This window comes from Onychostoma macrolepis, chromosome 14 (assembly GCF_012432095.1).
Source record: "Onychostoma macrolepis isolate SWU-2019 chromosome 14, ASM1243209v1, whole genome shotgun sequence".
In the NCBI taxonomy this organism is placed as follows: Eukaryota; Metazoa; Chordata; class Actinopteri; order Cypriniformes; family Cyprinidae; genus Onychostoma; species Onychostoma macrolepis.
The window spans coordinates 12,591,215-12,613,252 of record NC_081168.1 but is presented as its reverse complement, the minus strand read 5'-3'; the positions used below and the strand labels follow the sequence as shown (position 1 = coordinate 12,613,252).

Sequence of the window (22,038 nt, the reverse complement as noted above, 5' to 3'; positions counted from 1 at the left end):
GTCTTATATTAAGTATCCTGATATACAATGTTATGCATAAACCTTATAAATTTTAAAGGCATATCAAAATGTTCACTGTATGAGGAATAATTTTTGTGATTATTTATATAACATTATTACATATGTTATATAAAGCTCGAAGCATCAGAATCGGCATCGGTATCGGCTGATCACCATGACAAGAAAGCGGTACTCGGTATCAACTGCAAAAATCCTGATCGGAGCATCCCTAACTGAAAGCCTTTACTGAGAGGACAGATAATGTGACATGGGTGTTTATTAGCATCATAGGACTCTATTACTGCCTTGAATAAATCACATTTCAGTGAAGCCTTGGTAATGTACAGATAGCTCACAAAAATGACCATCAGAAAAATAAGTAGTGCTTATTGATCTCACAACAACAACAACAAAAAACCTCTTGAAAACGCACTTCAATTTACACAAACTGTGAGATGAACAGCTACACAGAGAGATGCAAGTCTTTTGTTATGGTAGAAAAAAAGAGTCATTGGTGTCATACCACAGCAGAGAAAGAGATATCACTGAATCAAAGACAGAAAAGTGTACAACTAGCTGCATTGGGTTTACCACAAAAGTAGTTTATATGTTCTGTGTACTACAATTTAATAAAAGAATAAAATAAATAAATAAATATAAAATAAAATGTAATTAAAAAATTAAGTAAAATAAAATAAAATAAAATAATTAGTGTGAGTTTTAGGTGAACTATTCCTTTAAGGAAAGTGTTTTCATGCAGAACTGAGTAACACACTCTTCCTTCCCAAACTTTCCGCAAGCTACTTTTCACTGCATGACACACAGTGTCGGATAGATTAACACATTTCAGGTTACCCCTGTCATGTTAATTCATCTCTCTTTCCTCAGCAAGCCTAATGTCAACATTTTTTAACGTTTCAGGATGTTTCCTACAAAGGCATGCTGTTAGGCTTTGATAAGGTGGGCCTCTTCATCAAACACTCATCTGTTCCTGTCAGGACAGGTCAGAGGAGAATGTTCTGAGGTCAAGAAGAACTTCAAGTAAAAGTAGACCTCAGAGGCTCTGCAGTAATGTGCATTTATTGAGATTTAAGGAATAGCAAAAACAATTACAAATCTGAATTTGTACAAAATCATTTGGTCTCTAGTTCATCATGAAATCAGACAATAACAACTTAAATCTGTCTGGCTTGTGGTCCAGTGTATAAAATTACAATTTCTCACACAAAAATGAACATTCTGCCATTGACTTCATCTTTTGTGTGCTACAAAAGAAATGTCGTTGTACAGTTTTGGGATTTTTTTCTGTGACTAAAGTGACTGAAGACACCATTTCGCCTTCAGTCCCTTTGTGTTTCAAGGCAGAATAAAGTTTCAGGTTTGAAATAACATGACAGTGAGTAAATGTTATTTTGTGAAGTAAATCTCCACATTTTGTTTTATTTTGCTTTTTCATCTACCTTAACCCTCTAGAAAACAGCTGATGCTGCAAGGGAAATTGATATGGATGGGAAACCAAGAATTAACAGGATTTAAAGTTGGTGAAGAGGGACAAATGAGTGCATGAATTAATGTGAGAATGCGGCCGAGACAGTGAAAGGGACGCTTGACTTAATCCCATTCACAGCATTCTCCGGTGCGGCTGGGGAACTCTAAATATGGTAATGAGAGGGAAGAGACGACCCTGGGGTGGGGGTTATATGGTTGCTGTGGCGTGAGCACCGTCTAGATAGTCCAGTAATCCCGGTGCTGCTTTTGCAACTTAGGTCCTCATGTAAACAGGGGCAGACCCTGTGGCCGGTAAACCCCTCCTGTGTTTACCCACGGCATGGGCGGTAGAGACTGGCAGGGCGCTACTGGAATGCGGCCCTATTGTGTGGCCGCTTTTCTTTTGTGAAGTGAAAAATGAAGAGACTATCAATAGGCCGGCAGAGGGGAGGAGGAGCTCGTCATGGCAGCAGGTGCGAGGGATAGCCAATATTTGCACAGCGGTTTCTGTGACACATACTAACTGCAAAATAAAAGGGGGCAACTGTTTTTATTGGCGCTTCACAACACCCAGATAAATCCTGAAGCGGTTACACTCCCCCATCCCGCCGATCCCACCAGCGCCAAATCATTTTATGTGCTACAATTGCCTAGACGCATCCTGACACATTACGGAGTGTCATTTCAGAGGTCAAGAGTGCAGCTCCATGCAGTCTCTCTTTGTTTCCTTTCAGTAGTGCTGGGATAAAACTACATAAAATGGTCACAAACAAAGACAATGATCTCACATAGTAATGCACTGGCTCTTGAATAACTGCATCAGCAAAACATATTAATTCCTCAATCAAGAAAATTATGTTTTTTTTTTTTTGTTCCTTGTAAATAGGGAAATAAAATATAAAATAAAATGATAAACATTAATAATCAATAAACATAGATGCAGATGAAAGTCATATTGAAATACAGCATTTCCTGCATTAATATTCAACACAATGCTACTGAAAAAACAGCACAAAACCTACAAATGAAAGTATGCAGTCTGGATTATGAGTGGTTGTCTGAAAAATGTAAATAATGCATACAGTACAACTTAAAAATTCACTGTACTGTATAAACATTCTGAGTTTTATCAGTAGATTTTTACAAAATATTAAAATAAAGCCATTAAAAAGCACATGTAAACATGATTCTTTCATTCATGACTTTTTTTCCCAAATATCTCTTCATCAAAAGGACCCATAATCATTAAGAGGAATCAAATTCTTTATGATTCCCATCCCTACTTGAAACACACTATAAATTTCCACCCTTACTTAAAACAAATTCTTACATCATGCCTAGTTGCTGTCTATTAAATTTGTGAATCTAATTCAGTGTAACAAAACTGGTGAGTCCTCTCAGGAGGACAATAAAGATTTACTTCTAATCTCTCTCTGTCTGGAGGGCCAAAAGTTTGAGAAGAGCTGAGGCTTTGTGCAAAGATGCCAGAGCATCGACTTTAGCTCAATCCACTTCCAGTTCTCATGTCTCACTCCACAAAGCTTACCTCCAATTCCTACTGCAGCAGCTGGCCTCAATGCAGAGCACTGAAAACCAATAACCCAGTGTACAGTTTTTCACTGCAAATAAGAAATCAGCTTTTAATATGTATAGTTACGGCTTTCGCCGCCTTGAAAAGCAAACAAGCAAAATATCTGCCAAAGCCTGACAACCTGCCATTCTCGTCAATGTCACGCCTGTCACTATAGATTTAGCAAATATTTCTCGAAACTGGGAGGTCTTAGAAACCAGGTTTTTGTTGTTGCCTGTGAAAAAAAAAAATCTATGTGGATCTGTGTTGTCTTCTCTATGCGTTTGAGTGAAAGTATATCGAATGAATGGAAGAGTTAGAAAGAAAGCTCAGGGTCTGTTGAGCGGCTAGTACCAGTATAAGTTGCAGCAAAAAATAAAAGCCTCATGGAGACTGGGAAAGAAAGCATGTATGTCTAAAAGTAATGGTAGGCTGAGATTGATTGACAGGTAACTAATTGTGAGTGCACAAAGGCTTTCTTTCTCTTTCTTTCGCCCACTCTATCTCTCTCAATCTCCCCCACTCAAGTCCATAGTTGGACATAAGAAATGAAAGCTTAATCCGTTTCGAAGGAAAATCTATCAGAGGGGCCCGGCCTGTGTATGAGAATTAATACGCTGATGGTGCATATCCTTCAGCGGGGTCGGGCCTGTTGTTCCATCACTGGTTGCAATGACAGCAATGAATGCCATCCCATAAATGCACATAGACCACAATTGGTTTGGACTTCCATGACGATCCAGTGTGAACATGAATAAAATATCAGGGGGCAGCTAATTACATCAAGCAGGAGTGGGTGTCCTGCAATCTGCCTTGGCAAGCAGGGTCAGGGGCCGGGCAGAATGAACCGCAGCCCAGCCACATGTACACTGCAAAAAGATTAAAGTGAGCTCTTCTATAGGTCAACCATGTGTACATATAGACCTGTTCAACAGGATATTCTCTTTGATCCCTCTCTCTGTTTTGATATTAATATATAATGCATGTCTATAAAATTCCGGATACAGCAGTGCATGTACAAGGGGAAGATGGGGAAATGAGCACGCATTCCTAAATTGTAACATTCTAGAAATAATAAATAAATGTGTTCATTTCTAATAATTTTGGCCACCACTGTACATACATACATACATGCGCATATATACTGTTGCTATGACTCGTCAGGATTGTAGTGCTGTCAGATCTCAATTGCCAAATATCACATTGCATTTGATGCAAAACCAACTCGACTAAATCAAAAGAAAAAAATGCTGTAACTGTACATTTTTGTTTTCTCAAGCAAAGCACATTTTAAAAAAGTCCACTGAAAACATATCATCTTAATTTTTTTTGTCATAGACAACGTAGGTTGAAGATATATGTTATTGTCAACATGCATAAGTGGTAAATTAAAAAAGAAAATCTTTATAAAAACGTGGGCTATATAAAATTTTATTAATAACAAACATCAAGAAAAGAAACATAAATCCTCTGAACATTTTGAACATTACAATGTTATTGTTCGCTGTGTTTTGAGTATTCTCGTGTCACTTACAGTTAAAGTCCTTCTCTGATTTTATTGTAGTTTGCAAGGTTGCAACGTTACTTGACAATATTTTAATGAAAAATGCTGTGCCTGAAGCAAACCTTGATATGCTTGGCCAGGTAGGGGAATTGCAAGGAAACAGGGAATAGGTCAGAGGTCAGAAAGCCTCTACGGTACATATCATGGAACATGTGGTGAAACATTATGCAGTAAACTACTGTAACTGCAGCATCATGAATGTCTTCACAAACATGTTGGACATTTGCATTGGCGCCTGGCTTGACCGTTTCCAGGGAGATCGCCAGCAGGGTGTGAAAGAGAGGAGGATAGTGGTTCTGGAAGGCATGGTCAATGAGCTTTGGACTTGTCCTGAGGCAACACAGAGTCTTTTACCAGGGGAGCGGACCGTGGGACCTAGCGCTCTGTTCCACGCTGTCCATCAAAACCTGGCCTGCTGATTTAGACAGTCAGTGTGGTGGATTGGTATTCCCTCCACCTTCTCCCTGCAGCAAAGCCCATCAGTGGACACTGACACTCTCTGGTCTCGCCTCAGGCTACAGAGGAAGAACAGCATGCTGGGATACACAGGCCATCTCTCTCCTGACATTGTGGCTTATGATAAATCATCTACAGAAAAGCCATGTGAAAGAGTCAATGGATACAGAGGGAAGAATAAAAGCAGTCGGATACCACACGGATAGAGAGTAATCTTTATAGATATAATAACGTGCATTAGCTTGAGGCCCTAATGCCCTAATCATGAAAACAAAATTAAAACCTTTCCAGCTGTGAATGATTTGGGCTTAATATATATCAGAAAAGAGAGAACATAAAGGGCGCTCAGATTTTTACTCTTGGCTTCAGGGAATGAATGGATCATTTCACTAGTTTAGACATTAGACAGATCTCTGGCTGAGCATCAACCGGCTCTCCGATGAGAAGACCCCTGAGATACTCCGCAAAACTTTTTTGCTGAAATTAATTTCTGCTGTCACTGAGGGATGTGATGAAAATTCAAAAGCAGCCGCTAGAAAAGATCATCAGCTGGTACTGTAGATGGATCGTGCCATTTCAGCTGCACTTCTAATTGATGAGTTTTCGTTTCCAAATCTCAGTTTAGTGCCACTACACAATAAAACCTTGCTGATTAAATAATGAAATAAATGCCAGTGAGGAGAGCTTGTATCAGAGGCAGGATATTCATATACTAATAACTCTGAGAAATCCAAACAATGACTTCGGCGCCAACACAGTGTGCAAAGATTTAGTAAAGAGGTCTTTCAAAAAACTGCTGTTTACCTTCTTTTTTTTTTTCCCCAGAGTGGATACAAAACAACTTAAATGTCATCTCCAGCAGTGCTGAGGTTCTAAGTATATGTTGCATCACACTAGGAGGGATGATGTCTTCTCTCTATACTTCTGTAAACACGATGGTTTGTATCAACCTAAAACCACGCTGACCCCAAACTTATATAAAGTACCCCAAAACTTATGTTAAGTACCCCAAACTTATGTACAGTATGTAAAATGACCTTTACATACTGTACATAAATAAAAAATAGATGAAAAATTTATTAGGAATGCAGATTTATAATTTAAGAATTTAAGATTGTTTGCATTCTGATTCATATCCTATGATACAGAAACATAATTCATGTATTTAAAAAATGTATTTCCATCTATGTTGCAACAGTTTTGGAAGTGTCTAACACGACTGTATGCAAGGCATTGGTGTTTGGTAATGAGTTTTTGGCTCAAGGTCTGCATTTAAAGTATGTCTGTCTGTCTTTTTCCAAAACCTTTGTTCTCAAACAAAAATTGCAAAAATTGGTTTCAACACTGATCATAATAAATGTTTCTCAAAACAGCAAATCAGCATATTTGTATGAACATTTCATACAATATCCCACCAATACATGTGTGTGTGCTTGAAAGTGTATTTCTCAATTTATTAATGTGTTAATAGCTTGGGCATGTTTTTTTTTTCTTTTTTTTTTTTTTCTTTTCCATCTGACAAAGCTGTTGACTCACAGTGGGCCTGACTTTGAAAATGGGGATGTCACTTCATGCCTCTCAAACGTGTTAAGAGGCTGGCACAGACCTTGTTTCTGCAGCTATTTTGGAGGAAGCAATGCTAAGCATGTTAGCATAAGTAAGACGATTTTGATGGGAAAAGTCACTCGGGGGAACTAAGTCAGATCACATTTCTAGAAGCGATTTAGACCATGTTTGAGTTGTACAATGAGGCTTGGATCACAGCAGAGCACAGCAGATATCGTTCTCTCTCTCTCGCTCGCTCATATTGCGAGTAGACAGACCCTTGGCATCCTTATTCACAGGATTAAAAGCAGTCAGAGGAAGTGCGCAAACCCCAACAGCCTGTGCCTTCGCTATTACTCTTTTATTACTCCTCAGAGGATTCTTCATCATACGGCTCCAACATGTCATGGTTCATACAAACTGAGAGCGATGTTTATCTGCTACCATATTTCAGCTTAGCATAGGTCCTAAAAGCTCACATGCATATAAACGAGGATAATAAATAGAGCTCTGGTAAGAAATCCCAGTAGTCATACCTGCCAAGATGCAATATGAAGACGACTGGTACGAGACCCATTATGTCGAGGTACTGCTCTATTTGATCACATACATGTTTGCATTCCAGTCTTTGCACAGAAATGAAATGATACGTTCTTGATCCAGCACAGGGGAACAGGAGCATCTGTGGTGTTTGAGCCCTGGGCTCCCAAGCTCAACGTGGTGGTCCTAATGCAATCCCTCCCTCTGGGTTTGTTAATGGTTCTGCAAAGGGTTTTGGGAGATTCCTATACACTCAAACAGAGCTGCCCCATAGGATCCACCAATAAAAAGCTAGCTAAAATAAGGCACAGGCTTTTTGTCTCTTTTTATGTGTGCCGTAAAGCACGAGCGTGTGCATCCACGTGGACCGGGATAGCCTGCAGAAATTAGGACCGTTTCCCCATTACAGATTGTGGCTTTATATAAAAACATCCTGAGAGGCTGAATGCATTAGCTTTGGCTTTTTTTATGGGTCATTTGGTATAAAGCAGTGCATAAAGATAGCTCTGCAAATACAAGATACAAACAAAGAGCTCAAAGTGAGGCCTCATGCTGATTATGGAGATGACAAGCATCAACATCATCAAAGCTTCATGTCAATTGTCAGAATGTATATAAGAGATATGCAACCTACTCTGTCTTCAATAACAGACGCATGTAGACAGTGAACTAGAGGTCTTCACGGAGGACCCGAGACCTGGGTCCCGTACGGGTTCGTGTCTATATTTTAAATGGTCAGCCGGGTCCGGGTCAGGTCCCAATCTATTACTTCGGGTCCCGGGTCTGTTTAACATTGTGTGTAATACCCGAGTCGATCGGAGAACACCGCACCTGCCAGTGATCAGTGTCAGTTAGCATGCGTGTGTTTTGTAACTTGCAGTTTGTAAAATTAGGATGAGAAAATTGTGAGCGGGAAAGGAGGTGAAAAAAAAACAAAAAAAAAACATGCGTTACCTCAGCCGCCAGAAGCAGAGCACGGGCGGAGTTAATGTAGCCTACTGCACGCGGACGGTGATCATGGATTCCTTCATGAGTGATTTAAAAAAATTTTTAAAAGCTGAAACAACTGAGGAAGAGACGCCCCTGTTATTGAACATGCACGCAGTAAAGTGTAATGTACTTCTTGTTCTGCCCGTTTTTTGCTACAAAATAATTGCTCCGAGTCTTTATTACAACCAACAAAAAGTATCGTTATTGCTGCGGAAACGCAACAGTCGAAGTTGACTCGAGATGGAGGAAAAAAATAAAAATGCGAAGTTGCATTAGTCATCCGTCACTGACCGTGACAGCATGTAGACTTTTAAAGCAATAATCAGTGGATTAAGAAGGCTCTTTCAGTCGGCAATAGAGAGGAACGAACAGCCAACATGGATGGAAATTTATTGACTAGGCGGATTGTATGCATCGCAGTCAGGGAGAAGGCTACTAACAGTACTAAGGGAATTTTTTATTTTATTATAAAACTTATTGACTTAATAGCAGTTTGCTGTGCAATATGTGCCGATCGGGTGCAGTCGGGTCTGTGTCTTCCCAGCCGGGTTCGGGTCCAACTTTCAAATAATGGTCGTGTCCGCGTCGGGTCCGGGTAGTACATTTAAGGCATTTCTCAGGTTTGCACGGGTTCGGGTCCCACTTTCAAATAAAATACAAATTTTTGGACCCATGAAGACCTCTACAGTGAACTACTGACCCAAAGAAAAACTGTGTCTTCCTCTTCCGTATGTAAAGCAAGCTTTCATCCAAAAACTTGTAGATTTAAGCATGCTGGAACAGACAAGTAAACAGTGTTGCAAAACATACAGAACAAGATATCTCTGGAAAAGGTCAAAACAGAGTCAGAGAGAGCATGAAGGAGAAAGAAATACAGTAGAATCGAGGTAATGCTGATAACGCTGCCTATATATCTAAGCATATGAATATGTAATCATGAAACAAATTTGTAATGATAATGCCACTTTTACTTTATCTTATTTTGACCATCTTAAAGTAGTTTCCACAAACATGAAAATGTCTGGCATTACTTACTCACCCTCATGTCATTCCAAACCCATGAAAAACAAAAGAAGAGATTGTGACACTGCTTGTCACTCTTTCCAGTCCAATTACAACTGGAGCTTTAAAGTGGTGTTTTCATTTTTATTTTTTAGTATCATCGGGATACTGTTATAAAACGTCCCTTTTTCAGGATACTGTATTTTAAAGATTTTTTTTTTCAAATCCACATATAACCATGTGCCCCCCTGACATTTTCAAGAACTTATAAGTGTCTTGGTAGAAGAGTGGGGTAACATCTCACAGCACAAACTGGCAAATCTGCACAATATGCACAAATTGTATCAATGTCTTTTGTGTTTTTCTTTTTTTTACCTTTTTGAAGCTTGAAAGCTCAAGGCCCTTCTTACTGTAACTGCAAGGGTGGGAAATGGAATGTACTTAACATGCACTTCTTAAAATGTAATTTTTCTTTGTATATTTAAAAAAAAAAAACTGTAGTAAATAAAATCTCATGGCTCTCGTTACCAGGAATACTAAAATTCAGAATATGCGAGTGTGTTAATCCATATGTTTGCTAGCAATCTGCATCTGAATGCAATCTTTGATTGATCAAGCAAGAAAGAAAAACAAAAAAAAAGAAAAACAACAGTAATTGAGTTTCCTATCAGCTCTGCAGTGTTGTAAATTGGCTTCTTTTCTTTTCATGTGTGAATTGCCTACAAATCAGTTTTAGGGAAGTTTATAGAGATCATGGGATGACTCCACTCTCTTTGGTTTGAACATAAAGGGGCATTTTGTTGAGTAAATACGGCACACCTGGAGCTGATGACTGCACAACTATTCCTGGGCATTTGCAAAAGGACTTTTAGCAGGCTATAAACCCTTCCCTGGGATATTACTCTGACTCCAACTTCAATAAAGAAGGAGATTAATGTAGTTGCAAGCAGTTTATTTCTGTATCAGCCCCTGTCCCTGGGCCCTGGGGCTGGAAAACAGGAAAGAGAGAAGTGAGAAGTGAAACCTGAGCACAACATACCCCAAGTTCAGGCCGATCAATCACAGTAATAAATGTCAAGAACTGGATAGGTAAAACTAAACTTAATGCATTCGGTCTGGTAAAAGATGATGATGTATGTGTGAGAGATTGAGGGCATGTCCAACAGTGTGTGATGGAAGTGTTAACATCTTCAGTAAGTTTGAGCATTACTGCATGCATGAGAAAGGAAAAATGCACAAAGTGCTGCCACAACTTGAGGCAAATTGGGACTGACAGGGATACGGGAGATAGCAAACAAAGACATCTGACTTGAGTGCCATGTAGGTTTCTATTCGAGGCTTAAAAGTGCCGCATGTCAACATCTTGCATCTGTGTTTCTCCCTGCCACAGTTTGAACATGTCCTAAGAACGCAAACTATCATGGGATGAAGTTTGGGCTTCAGAAAACTCCACGCCAAAGCCATATAAAAACTCCAACCATGCATGTGTCAAATCCACACAAACAAATGGCGTATTCCCCTGACATTTCAAGTGTTTCCAGACAGGAAAGATTATGTTAAATGAACACCTATCCATCATGCCCTCACTTCACAACGGTCATGCTTGTTAATTATGCCAAATAATTATAAACATGCCTATGAATTTTGAATAGAGGATCAAACATCTCCCAGCACATCATAAGTGAGACGTTATCATCATTGCACACTGGTCCTTTGGTGGCTCTTTTGCATCTCCACTCTAAGCATGCCCATGTTCTGTCAGAGACAGAGGGCACACAGTCCATCTCAGTCTGTTGCCCTGCTTCTCTCTGGCCAGAGATCTGTGGCAGATGGGCAGACAGGGCCTTGGAACTGCCCCGGGGTAAGAGCACAGCTCCCTGTCACCTAAGTTCACCATGGCACTGTGCATGCTGAAATCAAGCCACTTCCCCTCTCCAAATGAGGCAATACATCAGGTGTTGAATAAATGAGTGATGAAATCTTGACAGATTAAAGTGAAAGGGAAAAAAAAAGCCTCAGAGGCCATCTGCCCAACCAGGCTGGACTGTCATGGCAGCGCTGATGGGGAGTGAAAGAGTCGCAAAAGACGAGAGCAGAGAGGGAACAGAGGCATATCTCTCAAATACTCAAGACATGCAGAAGAACATTCTGATCTTAAGATCTTAATGATATGATACACTGGCATGCACACTGGCACCAAGAAGAATTTGGATACATTTTGACACTTTTTTGTCACAAATTGCTTTTCATTAGAAACAAAACATCAAACTAAGTTGTATCGGTAAACAAATGATGCAAGACCTTTTCTCAGAACTAACTTCACATTTCAGAGTCGTTTCTGCGATGACTTTTAACTGGTGTCAAGGTTAATTTTAATCGATGTACAAAGTCAGTACCTCTCAGGTTCACACAAGTATGAGTAACAGGTGCAATTTATCACTATTTGAACATGTTCCACTGATGTTTCACAACCAGAAAATGTCAAAATGCTCTGATCCAAATGCCTCAAAATTGATCAGTATATCTGTTGTTTTGGAACAGTTGTCAAATTTATATTATTATTGTTGTTTTATTATTATTAGTATTGTTGTTGTACATAAATTCAAAAAGCAACAAAAATAAACAATATTAAAACATTTTACAATAATTTAAAATAATTACAAACTATTTTGTATAATCATGTTTAGTTTAATTATGTTTTATTTAATATTTTAATAAATATGCATCATGTTAAAAACACAAAAAAGATCTAAAGCACCAGATAATATAAAAATGATCTTGATAAGAAAGGATTAACATTGTATCAGCATGGCCACATTTAAATCCTTCCAGATAAGCCAAGCCAAGCTACATCTCCCTACACTCCAATAAATACCCCATTACTTCACTGAAGCCCGCTGATTATCATGCTCCACAGCACCACAGAGGGTGTGTCTCAAAAGCAATAAACATGGCTGAGCTTGTTTGCTGATATGGCAAAATATCTTGTTCCTGTATCACAACACTTCTATATAGTGTATATATGTTTAAATAGCTAGCTTGAGTCTGCTTAGGGAAGGGGCGGCCCACGCCGGAGCTCTAAGAAAGATCGTAGGATACAGAGGAACGCTGAGGAACACCTCTTGTACAAACTTCAGAGCATGTAACTTCACACCAGAAGATGGCTTTAATGTTCGCATGAGCGCACATAAGACACCGATACTGGCCCACTTTTGCCAGGCAGACTCCCCAAGCTCAGCACATCTCAAAGTTGGAAAAGGCAAGGCGGTTTTTGCAGTGTCTAAGGTGCTTCTCTTAGACACCTTTCCAAGAAGCAGTGGCAGAGAAGAAAAAAAAAGAAAAGCGTAGAATCAAATGCTTTGCCGGCAACAAATTAGAGCTGAGCAGAGTGCTCCTTTTCAAAAGGCCCTTTACTTTGACCTTGCTTCATGTTAAATTCAATTACAGCACTTTTCTCCAAAGAGGATATTCAGAGCGGCATCGCCTCCGAGATAGCGGCAGCAACATCTGAGGGCTGTATTTCAAAAACACGCTCTTTAATATACCGACTCGCATACCTCGACACAAACAGCGGCTCTTGCTCTGTCACTGTAGATCAGTGCTGGCGCTGCTATTCCATGTACTTTCAAGGGGTAAATTACCCTGCACTCACGATCTGTACACCTTGGTATGATGAAAACACAACAGTACTCAAGGCTGTCATGAAATCACTGAGTGAAATCTTACAGTACAGAGCAAACAAAATATGCGAAAAAAGTCGAGAGCGCTGCACTCCTAATTGGTCGACGGCAACTGCCTGGGTGGGAGTTCCAGTTGTCAAGGTGATAAGCGCAAAGAGTAGCCACACAAGATAAATGAAAATCCTGAGTGTGGTAGAGACTTGAGAAGATTGTATTTCTCCAGAGCAAATCAGTCCCATAGCAGATTTTGGGGCACAAATACTGTGTATTTTCTCATGTATGGTACGCCATATTTGTTGAGTTTTTGAGAAATTTGAATTTCACCACACGAAGAACGCAAATCTATACCATCTTATCTGAGTGTCATATAAAAATAATTTAAGTTGTTCTCAGACAAAGTTCTCTTAGACTGCCTCCAGAAATGTCAAAACAACGAAAAACAAGACTGTGTTATTAAAAATAGAGGAAAATAATTAATACATGACAGGAATAATTGATGTGTCTTTCTCACAAGCAACATTATTTTAGCGCATCACTGTAATTAGGCTTTAATAATGTTAATTTAAACTGAAAACCATATACATTTACATAACGAGTCAAAATCAACCCATTTCTGTTTTGGTGCGGATGATGGTTTTCTTCAGCCTAACAAATGTGGCGGCAGCAGTAAAAATAAAAATATTAAATAACCAAATATTAAATGAAAAACATAAATTAATATTATAAATGTTGCATTGGCAGCTGACTGAATTTAAAGGGATAGTTCACCCAAAAATGAAAATTCTGTTATTAATTACTCACCCTCATGTCGTTAACCCATAAGACCTTCGTTCATCTTCGGAACACAAATTAAGATATGTTTGATGCATAGACAGCAAGGATCCTTACACGATCAAGGCCCAGAAACGTAGCAAGGAGATTGTTAAAATAATCCATGTGACATCAGTGGTTCAACCGTAATTTTACGAAGCTATGAGAATACTTTTTGTGAGCAAAGAAAACAAAAATAAGGACTTTATTCAACAATTAGTCACCTCTGCGTCACCCTATAGCGCCATTTTAGAGAGTATCACATATGTAAACAATGTATGCAACATATGTACGCGGATATGCTGCTTACGTTCAAATCAAAGCGTAAACAACGCAAACAGTGTATCCGTGTACGGTGCTGCTGACAGAACAGCATACGTTGTTTACGTATGTGAATTAAATAGCCCTTGGAATGCATCAAAAATATCTTAATTTGTGTACCGAAGATGAACAAAGGTCTTACAGGTTTGGAACGGCATGATGGTGAGAAAGTAATGACAGAATTTTCATTTTTGGGTGAACTATCCCTTTAAAAAAGCATAAACAGAAGCACAAAACTAGCTAAAAATAAAGTAAAATAAAATAAAATAAATATTTTTTTTTAATAAATTCAAAATAAAAGCTAATTCAAAATAAACACCGTAATAGGACAGACAGACAGAGCCTTGCAAAAGTATTCATACCCCTTCATTTTTTTCACGTTTTGTTTTGTTGCTGCCTTATGTTAAACCGCTTTAAATTACTTTTTTCCTCACATCAATCTACACTCCATACACCATGATTGTAAAGCAAAAAACAGGTTTTTAACATCTATGCAAATTTATTAAAAATAAAACGATTTCATTGCATAAGTGTTCATACCCTTTTCTGGGACAGTTGAAACTTAGCTCAGGAGCATTCATATTGCTTGTATGTGTTAGTACACTTCAAGTGAAGTTAACTTGTGGCAAATTCAGTTGAATGGGTATGATTTGGAAAGGCATGCACGTCTTAATAATAGGTCTAACAGCTGAGAAATGCATATCAGAGCAAAAACCAAGCAAGGAACTGCCTGTAGAGCTCAGAAACAGGTTTGCGTCAAGCCACACATCTGAGGAAAAGTTCAGAAAAAAATCTGCTTCATTGAAGTTTCACAGAAGCATGCAGTCTCTGTTACCCTTAATGAAGGAAGTTTCCGAGGACGGAAAACCGCGAAATCAAGTGTTTAATCTTATTCGCAATATGTGTTTTGTAATATCATATCGTTTTATAGCGATATTTATGAGGTGTGTGTTTTAAAGACATTTCTTCCATTCGCGAGGCGGACCAGACGAGGACCTTTCTTTTTAAAAGGGAAACGCCGAAAGTTAAGTTTTATCTCATTTATATGTATTTCAAAACATCATATTGATTTATAGCGATATTTGTGTGATGTTCACTCCTAAACTTTTTCTCAGAGAGATATTTTCCTCCACTCATGATGCGGAGAATACGGGGAAATTGGTTTTATCATGGAAAACACCGAAAGTAAGTGTTTAACGTCATTTACATTTTGTATTTCATAAAATAATATTACTTTATGATGATATTTTTATGCTGTGCGCCTAAACGAGCCTAAACGTTTCTCACAGATGCATTTTAATGGCTATGCATTGACATGGAAGTCGCTTTTAACAGGGGAAACATAAGTAGTAAGTGTTTTACCTCATTTAAAATTTGTATTTTATTACATCACATATTGATTAATAGCAATATTTATGTGTTTTGCGCTCTAAACCTTTCTCAGAGAAACATTTTCTTTCACTGGAGATGCGGAGCGGACAGGGAAGTTGGTCTTCTCGATGAAAACACTGAGTGAGTTAAATTGTTCGTCATTCAAATTGATTTTGTGCCCTCACAAGTCTTGGAATATGGCACGAGTCCCATAAACTACTTTAGACACTTTATTATCTTTTTTTTTTTTAAGCATGAACGTGTTTTGTGTTCAGCAAATGTGAATCATATAGGTTTGGAATTACAATTTTAAGTTAACTGTTCCTTTAATATTGTTACAGATGGTTCATGCTGGCTTAACAGAAAAATCGAAAGATGATGTGCTTGAAGAGTATGAAGCCACCAATACATTAAGTGGGACGAGAATAGCTTACACATACCACAGACACGGGTAAGCCACAATTGCATATTTTAAGATTACTGATAGTCATGCTTAATTTTTTGATTATTAAACAATAATAAAGAGTCTGATCTCCTTCTAAAAATGTTTCTTAAAAAATGCATCAAAATTAAGTTTTGGTATGCTTGCATTATTTATTTTATGTGCTGTCCCATTTATGTGCATTCATTTTGGTAGGAGGAGTCCAACCATAAGTGAACAGTAAATGTTTACTTATACTCATGCCTTTCCACAGATGCCATGTATGACAGTTTCTTCTGTTGATTATTCAAAATATCTATTTTTTGTGTTCCTCAGAAGACAGAAGGTCCTACAGGTGTGGAACCACATGAGTATAAATAAATGATGACAGAATTTTCAGTTTTGGGTTAACTATTCTTATATTGTAATTGATACTTGTCCCTGACATTTCACCTGATAAATGGATGTGAAATAATCCTTTTTGTTTTTTCTCCTATTTTACAGGAGCACTTTTGTGATGCTGCAAGTGGGAGTGGGGTATCTTGCTTGGCTGAAAACTGCAGGGAAACACATCTCGTCTTGCTGAAAACTACTCTTTACAAGGAGGTCCAAACACCAGTAGCAGAGACTTTGTTCAGTTAACATTAACATGCTGTTGTTTAAGCTGATAAATGTAAGCATTATAAACCTCATGACATTAAGTGTACATACAGTATGGACCAAATAAGAATATGTATTTTGTGCCTTTGCACTGATTTGCTTTGACATTATGATGTTTTAATTGTTGTAAGAACATGTTCTTTACATGCATTGAAAACATTGAATGTGAAAACATTTTTCTCAGGGAAAAAGATTTACAATGTTTCAATTAAAAATTAATAATTGTAAAAGTGTATTGTTTTGTGAGTTTATTTTTTAATATTTTTACCTGAACATTGGTGCAGTGTTCACCAGTTGAGGGAGTTAAATTCACTCTTTAAAATTTGCAGTGTAGGTATATGTTTTAATCTGCATTACCATTTTAAAATAAGTATTTACAATATTAACATTAAATCAACATTAAATAAATACACATTAATCACCATAAAGTGTTAAATGTGTATACTTGAGAGTAATAATTTCTTAACACCCTTAGTGATTAAAATTAAACACTAACACAGTGTTGTTTTAACACTAGCAAAGATGGACCTGTATGTTCACCCGGAAAGTGATCATTTTAACACCCGTGGTGACAAATCTCCCAACATATTTTTGCTGTGTTGAAACAACCAGGACTCTTCCAAGAGCTGGACTCCTGGCCAAACTGAGCAACTGATGGAGAAGGGCTTTGGTCAGTGTGGTGACCAAGAACCTGATGGTCACTCTAGTTGAGCTCCATGATCATATATGCAGATGGGACAAACCTACAGAAGGACAAACATCACTGCAACACTCTACCGATCTGGGCTTTATGGAGGTGTGGCCAAACTCAATCCTCTCTTCAGTTAAGACACATGAAAACACACTTGGAATTTACAAAAAAGCAACTAAAGGACCCTCTGACTCTGAGAAACAAGATTCTCTGGTCTGATGAACTTCAATTCTAAGCATCATGTTTGAAGGAAACCAGGCACTGTTCATCACCTGCAGAGTACCATCCCAAAAGTAAAGTGTGCTGGTAGCAGCCTCATGCTGTCGGGCTGTTTTTCAGCGGCAGGGACTGAGGGACCCGTCAGAGTGGAAGAAAAGCTCAATGCACCAAAATATTGAGATAGCCTTAATGAAAACCCAGTCCAGAGCATTCAGAACCTCAGACAGGGCAGAAGGCTCACCTTCCAACAGGATAATGACACTAAGCACAGCAAGAGTGGCTTATAGACAACTCTGTGAATGCCCTTGAGTGGCGCGGCCACAGCCTGGGCTTGAACCCAATCAAATATTTCTGACGAAACCTGAAAATGTACGTCTGCCCCCATCCAACCTGACAAATGAGAGGTGAAGAGGGGAGGACAGACAGATAGACAGAAGTATTTTTAGTATTGTAGGCAATGTCGGGAACCAGACCGGCTCCTCCTGGCCCTCCCACAAATGCAGAAACGGCAATTGGTTTATCTGCTGCTCCACCGAACAGCATCCCAGCCAAAGCTGTGGGCTAACATCTGTCCTGCCAAAGCAAGTAGGCCTTTTTTATTTGTGAAGGTAAAACACATTTTCCCAGTACAAGCATCAAGGGACAACACAGTCCCACCAGAGTGAAAAGGCTCTGGTCCCACAATGCATCACGCCTTCCTACTGGCCCAGCCTACTGCTGCTCTTGTTGCTAATGGGCTAATGAGACTGGAAGAGGCTTCAGGCCTAGTGTGCCCATTCCGTGGGGCCAGAATATCCCTGCATCCATTGCTTTGGGATCGACTGGGAGTAGCTAGTGTAATTGCCTTGAAAGCAATGTAGCATCATTAGAGGCTAGTCAGAGACGGCATTTGCTGGAATAAAAGGGCAAAGCTAACAGCTTCTCTGCTGCGGTAAAGGTTATTTTTAATCACCAATGAGGAATCCTGGCTTTCCTCATTCTTCAAGACCAATCTTATTCTTCTCTAGTTTGCCTCACTGTCACTCTTTCACCATCAACCACCTAGTCCTCACTCTAGGGAGCGAGGGGCAACTGACTGGAACTTTATTAATTACACAATGCTTTGTTTGTGACGATGGGCCGGCCTTTAACCCGAGAAGAGCACTGAGCACAGAGGGTGTATAGTAATTAGAACGGGCCCACTTTTGTATCTTATGAAGCTCTAAGACTTATGACTGTGGTCAAGTAGACCCTAATGATCGAGACAGCAGATGCTAAAAGCAAGCACAACAAAAAATAACAGCAACAAAATAACAAATCGCAACAAGTCTTCATATTAATTCATTAATGTCAAATCCATTTCTACACTTTTATTGAAAGGAAAACAGTGAGGGTTAGAAAAACTGTGTTTCTTTTGCAGGATCATTTGTAAAATAATAATTGCATTTTGACGATGATGACGATGATGATGACGACGACGACGATTATTATTATTATTCCAGTTAATGTTAGTTAATGCATGAAATATAGCTAACAAATAAAACCTTACTGTCAAGTGTTACCATTTAATTAATTAAATACAAATATGTTATTCTTATTCATATTATTAAAACAAACAAACAAACAAAATACAAAATTCTTTTCCTTAAGTCCTCAATCTAAATGGTAAAAATTCAAATGCATATGGAGTACACAAAACTGACATATTAAACCTATAGTTTAGTCTTTATATTGTCAACATGGAAAATTGTGCGTTATTTTGTATGCTGGGCTGTGACATGACAGTCAGAGGAAGGCAAACTTTTTTTTGCTTTTTGCTTACCTAACAAAGTTTCACAGACAGAGTGTACCTCTAAAAATGGGTTTTGTGTATACAAAACAAATTATCCTGCAAAAGTAAAAAAAATAAAAAAAATTGCATGTCTCTCTTCAAAAGAAACAAAAGAAATGTTTGGATTTATCAATAGTATTTTTTTTTCCCCCACTGCTTCTTTTCCAATAAAAAATGAGCAATGGAGAAAAAAAAAAAAATACAAGACATGAGCTTTTGTTCACATAGTGTCTTTCGCTCTTATCCACTCCATCAATCGAAGCTCTGTTTCCTCAGCTGACAGCAGAAAGACTGGCATACATCACACCCGCACGCACCTACACACGAACACACTTTCGCACACACACATATACACGCACCGTTTCAATGCCGAATCTAGGTCAGAGACATTAAAATTTCAACAAAGTCCCTCTGACTTTGGAGGGAAGGTGTGGAGAAACAATTCAGACTGGTGTCACTGTACCGCCATGGGTCATGCCATTCCCTGGCTACAGTGGCTAGGCCTGATGGATGCTAGAACATCAAAGACAGCGGAAGAAGGTTAGATTACGTGACACCAGACACACCAAACCCAGACTGAACCAGACTGAGACACACACAAGAGGATGGAAATTAGTCCAAGTTTCAGTACTTGGCTCTCATAGCAGAAGAAATCTAACTGCAAGCAGGCATTACTAAGATTCTTCACCAAACTATCTGAGGGAAAATGCCTAGATATTTACTAAGAAAACTTTTTCAGCACTCTTTCATATTACTGCACTCTATCTGAAAATAAATGATCCAGAACTCCAGGACATTTTTATTTTTCCACAAACGCCTACCTCACTGTCCTATGAATGGCAGGGTTAGGGATGATGAAATATTTGTGGCTGTAAAGTACGATTGATCACTTTTCTCCGGCAGGTGGCCTGTTTGTATGCTAGTTGGAGAAGTAAAGGCAAAGACAGATTATTTCTGGAAGTGTCCACTGCCACTGAAGGCCTAAGATACACACGATTTACGCACCCTTGAATTTTAATACTGTGTGTAATTTCCATGACTGTTTTTATATTTTGTGACAGATGTTCATGAGTCCCTTGTTGGTCCTGAGCAGTTCAACTGCCTGCTGTTCTTCAAAAAACAGTGCTCCTGCACATTCTTTGGTTTTCCAGCATCTTCTGCATATTTGAACTCTTTCCAAAAGTGACTGTATGATTTTGAGATCCATATTTTCACACTGAGGATAACTGAGGGACTCATACACAACTATTACAAAAGATGAAAACATTTACTGATGTTCAAAAAGGCAACACAACGCATTGAGAGCCAGGGGATGTAAACTTTTGAACAGGATGATGATGTGTAAATTCTTCTCAACCTTTACAATTTCTTCAATATATAATTTTTTTCAATCAACAAGTCAGTTAAATACACATCATCTGTTGATTAAATGTTTTGATCAGCATAAATGAGAGATTGAAAAAGTAGCTAATTTCCAGGTCCACCCCAACTTTTAAAAGGATATACATCATCACAGGACAAAAATAAAATAAATAAATAAATAAAACCTGTCTACCATAATTCTGTACAGATGTTTTATTTATACTGTAGTGAAGTAATACGATTACGGATAACATATCAAGACAGGCAGTCTAGGGTCTGAGGACCTAGTGTGTGAAGAAACATTGCCATTGGCCAAACGCAAACATCACAGCAAACTCAATCCCAGCTTGCTTCTGCTGGGAAGAGAGAAGCTGTTTGGGTTGCACCAAACACTGTAAATCCTTCCTTTGAGCAAATATTCTCAGGGCTTACCACCGCTCCACCAACTCGAACGCAAACACAAAGCGAAAAGTGCACAAGAAGCTACAGACACACACGACTAATGGTTTGTACATGTTTACAGTTATGAGCAGCTAATGTACTAGCCTCTCTATGTATGTGATGCATTGAAGTGAATCATACAGTACTTATCCACGGTAAATATCACTGAAGACTGATATTGACTCTAATGTTTCAGTTCTCCCACACACAACCACACCGTTGCTTTCATTAGACAGGAACGATATTAAAAATACACGGGCCGTTGATACGGAAACTGCATTGTTTCCCTATTAATTAACTCGTTCAATCATTCAATCATTTATATATTCATGCCATTTCCCCTCTATCACTGTTTTCACACGCATCCATTACACAACTACACAGGCATCACCATGTAATACCAGAGCGAGATGGAGACCGACACAATGACACAAAATAAATAATGAACATTCATTTCAAACCACACCACTCGCTTGTGACATTTAAAAATGGTGTCAAATTATGAGCACGATTTTCACCGGGGAACAGAGGGGGTCCTAATTAAACGCAGGCTCATTGTTTTGGAGATACACTAACCTTTTTTTCAGCCTGCACACAAAGGCCTTTGGTACACCTGAGACGTATGAGCATATGTCACGCTACATCTTTCTCGCTTCTGAGCAGTACAATGTGCAGACACCTTCACAAAATGTCTTATAGAGTGCATACAAGGAAACAAAAGCACAAAGCACTTACTATTGTGCCAACAGATGGAAACACACACACACACAAAGCGCTCAAACCGCTCTCCCTTTTGATGTTGTGGTAGCGAAGTGAGGAATTCCATGCAGTGCCACATCTCCTAAGGCAAGGCCTGTTTCTCTTTCTTTATTTGGCATGGGTTCTATGTACATGTGCCTATCACCCCCCAGCAGCTCTGGAGGACACCCATATCTCACTCCACAGACACCGCCATCACACCTGCTCAAGAAAACACACACGGCGCACGTATGAAACAATGCCCACCCTGACTTTATCAGGATCTGGAGTAGAGGAGGCCTTTAATAGCCAGAAAAAATGAAAATGGGACTCATTCCTGATGGTTTAATTCACCAGCT

At 38.8% G+C, this 22,038-nt stretch overlaps 1 protein-coding gene and 1 long non-coding RNA gene across 7 annotated transcripts in view; one reads left to right on the top strand and one right to left on the bottom strand.

Moving 5' to 3' along the window:
- The window catches only part of diaph2 (diaphanous-related formin 2), a 437,687-nt gene that overhangs the window by 201,421 nt on the left and 214,228 nt on the right, over nucleotides 1–22,038 (bottom strand). The window lies entirely within an intron of this gene.
- Nucleotides 14,699–16,908, top strand: LOC131553029 (uncharacterized). The gene is made up of 5 exons (XR_009274101.1): nucleotides 14,699–15,151; nucleotides 15,256–15,315; nucleotides 15,411–15,478; nucleotides 15,679–15,788; nucleotides 16,263–16,908. It is a non-coding gene; the product is annotated as an uncharacterized LOC131553029 (long non-coding RNA).